The sequence below is a fragment of the Etheostoma spectabile genome, chromosome 10 (genome assembly GCF_008692095.1).
Source record: "Etheostoma spectabile isolate EspeVRDwgs_2016 chromosome 10, UIUC_Espe_1.0, whole genome shotgun sequence".
Classification (NCBI taxonomy): domain Eukaryota; kingdom Metazoa; phylum Chordata; class Actinopteri; order Perciformes; family Percidae; genus Etheostoma; species Etheostoma spectabile.
The window spans coordinates 18,043,766-18,047,712 of record NC_045742.1 but is presented as its reverse complement, the minus strand read 5'-3'; the positions used below and the strand labels follow the sequence as shown (position 1 = coordinate 18,047,712).

The window sequence follows — 3,947 nt, the reverse complement described above, 5'->3', positions numbered from 1 at the left end:
CAACTGCAAGACTCAGGTCACCAAGTTTCTACGCTGCAGAAAAGAGAAAACTACCACTCTGTTTAAAATAGGCGGTGTGAAGAGTCATGGTCTTCACACAAAAATATAGACACACAGATACACACTATTCCTTCAATTCAGGGTATACGACAAGAAGAAATTACAGTAAGAGGAAAAAACTCTCTCTAAATGGGTCAACATGTCTCTTGGGGGGAAGATCTGTAGTTCCAGGTATTTTCATCTGTTACAAGGTCACTGCTGGACTAAGGACAGGCTGGTTTATCACTTCTTCTTTTTTTTTACATTATACTATGACTCTTATAACTTTTTTGACATACTGTACTATGACTTTTTCATGATGCCATAAAATGACTTTTTTGTCACTGTTTTTTTCATACTACTACTACTTTTTACTATACTGTGGCATAATCCGCACTTTTTTGACATACTGTAACCTTGATTCTTTTCAATATTCCATATAACTTTTTTATCACTTTTTTGACCTTATATACTATTCATTTTATATAAATTTTTTTTTAGATCTACTAAACTAAGACACTTATATCACTTTTTTTTACATGCTATACTATGACATTTTTATGACTATTTTAACATACTATAATATTACTTTTTTATCACTGTTTTTGACAACTATACTATGACTTTTTTGATATACTATACTGTTACATTTTCAAACAAAAAGTGACTTTTTCACTTTTTTCAACATATCACTCTATGACTTTTTAAAGGCTTTTTTTCATATGAGTTTTTTTATCACTTTTTTGACAGTATACCTTGATTTTTTTTCTTCGAAATACCATACTATTACTTTTATATCACTCTTTTGGGCATGCAATACTCTGACTTTTTTCATTACTTTTTTCAACATACTATACTATGCCTTTTTTGTCAATATTTTTGACATGTTATACTATGACTCTATACTAGGACTTTTTCATAACCTTTTCAACATACTATACTGTGCCTTTTTTGTCACTGTTTTTGACATGCTATACTATGACTTTTTCAACATAATGTACCATGACTTTGTTCCATTTTGTCATTTTCTATCAACATACTATTCTATAACTGTTTTCAATGTATATTATTTAGAGGCACAGTGGTTGGCACTGCTCCATAGAACTAGCAAATAATCACTGCAGACTCTGTCTCAGGATCGATTCCCTGTCTGGATAGGTAGTATTCATGACAATTTCTTCGACATGCCATATTATGACTTTTTTCAACATGCTATACTATGAATTATTCAACATACCATGCCATGACTTTTAAGGGCTTTTTTTCAACATACGATACAATGATTTTGTTCAACATACTAAACTATGACTTTTATATCACTTTTTTGACATTATATACAATTACTTTTATAATCACTTTTTTAAAAGTACTAAATTATGACATATCACTTTTTTCAACACACCACACAATGACTCTTTAATGGCTTCTTTTACATACTATTCTATAAGTGTTTTCATCTAAAACTGTTTGGTGTTACAGTGTTGGTTAGCACTGCTTCATCATAGAACTGCAGTTGTCATTGTAGACTCTGTCCCAGGTTCAATTCCCAGTCTGGGTAGGTCCTTTTCATGAGAATTTTTTTCAACATGCTACAGAATATACCATGATTTTTTTTTTTAATTTTGTCATTTTCTTTCAACATGCTATTCTATAACTGTTTTCAATGTAAATTATTTAGTGGCACAGTGGTTAGCACTGCTCCACAGAACTAGCAAATGGTCACTGCAGACTCTGTCCCAGGATTGATTCCCTCTCTGGGCTTTTTTCGACATACCATGACTTTTTAATGTTTTTTTTTCCGACATACTATACTATGACTTTTTATACGTACTATACAGTGACATTTTCATCCCTTTTTTGACATACCATACCTTGATTTTTTAAAGATACTATACCATGACCATATTATCCATTTTCTTTTAACATACCATGACTTTTTAATGTTTTTTTTACATACTATGCTCTAACTGTTTTCAAAAAATCTTTTGGACATACTTGGACTTTTTTCAATACTTTTTTCAACATAGTATACTAAGCCTTTTTTTAATAATTCTTTTTACATGGTATTCTACGACTCTTTTATCACTTTTTTTACATATTATACTAAGCCTTTTTTGTAATTTTTTTACATGTTATTCTATGACTCTTTTATTACTTTCTTTTAGCATACTATACCATGACTTTTCATAATTTTTTTCAACATGCTATACTATGACTTTTTTGACCATGCCATGAATCTTTCATGGTTTTTTTTTTCTCGACTTTTTTGATATACTATACTGTGACATTTTCTGCACTTAATTGACATAATATTCCTTGATGCTTTTCTATACATACTATACTATGACATTCGCATCACGTTTTTTTAACATACCATAGGTTGATGTTTTTCAAAATACCATACTATGACTTTTATTTCACTTTTTCAACACGCTATACTATGACTTTTCATCACTTTTTTCAACATGCTATAATATGACTTTTTATGAGTTTTTTGGACATACTATGCTGAGCCTTTTTTTCAATACTATACTATGACTATATTTTCACTTATTTTTAACATACCATGCATGTTGAAAAGAAATGGCATGAAAGGAACCTGGCCGGACTGCGAATCAAACCTGGGTCAGAGTCTACAGTGACTATTTGCTGGTTGTCTGTTGGAGTTGTGTTAACAACTGAACAACTCTGCCATCAAAGACATTGTTGAAAAGAGTTAGAGCATAGTATGTTGAAAAAAAAACCCATTACTGTCATGATAATGGGTTTTTTTCTACAGTCCCTGACAAAAGTCTTGTCGCTTGTGTACAAATTGACTTGAAGTGCCGCTGAAATATATTTCTAATCAAGATTTATTTACAAGAAATGGCTCATTTTAATCTCACACGCTTTTGTAATAATGTTTCGTGCAAAAGAAACTGTCAAAAAGTATTCTAATATTACAGCTTGGTAAAGTCCATTGAGTCATTTTTGCAAGACATGAGTGTTGTCGCCTTGTCATATGAGCTTCACCTGTGACTATAATGGATCAATTAGGTCTCAGGTGTGTATAAAACAACCCCAGTACCATACCTTCACATCAACTGCAACTAGACATCTGCAAACATGCCTAAGATTCACCCTGAGATAAAGTTTTGATTATCAAGAGGCTGAGAGACCAATCCACTGCTGATGTGGCAGACACTTCAATGTGTCTCAGCGTCAAGTACAAGGATAAAAAAACATTTGAAGACAACTGCTCGAGAGGACCGTTTGTTGGCTCGAAAATCCAAGGCCACCCATTTTCCACTGCAGCAGAGCTCCACAGACCTGGTCCCCTGAAGTCCCTGTGTCAACCAGAACGGTTTGTTGGATTCTGTCTCAAAATGGCCTCCATGGTTGAATCAGTGCCCAGAAGCCAGCACTAAACAAAAGAAATTGAAACCGTGTGGCATTTGCCAAGGCCCACACCTGCTAAAAGGATGGATGCTGGAGAAGTGGAAGAAAGTGGATTTTTCAGATGAATCTTCTGTTGATTTACACCACAGTTGCCGCAAATATTGCAGGAGACCTATTGGAGCCCGCATGATCCAGATTCATCCAGAAAACAGTGAAGTTTGGTGGCGGAAAAATCATGTCTGGGGTTACATCCAGTATGGGGTGTGCAGAGATCTCGCAGGGTAAGGCAACATCAATATTCTCAAATACCCAAGAAATCTTAGCTACCTTATATTCCCAACCATAAAAAAGGCCAAATTCTGCGCAGGATGGTGCTCCATCGCATACTTCCTCTCCACTCAAAGTTCCTCAAGCGCAGAGATCAAGATGCTCCAGGATTGGCCGGCCCAGTCACCAGACATGAACATCAGTTAGCATATGTGGGGTAGGATGAAAGAGGAAGCATGGAAGACCAAACCAAAGAATATTGA

General features: G+C 34.2%; 1 protein-coding gene across 1 annotated transcript in view; it reads right to left on the bottom strand.

The window, feature by feature from the left end:
• The window catches only part of apbb2a (amyloid beta (A4) precursor protein-binding, family B, member 2a), a 45,725-nt gene that overhangs the window by 5,140 nt on the left and 36,638 nt on the right, over window positions 1-3,947 (bottom strand). The window lies entirely within an intron of this gene.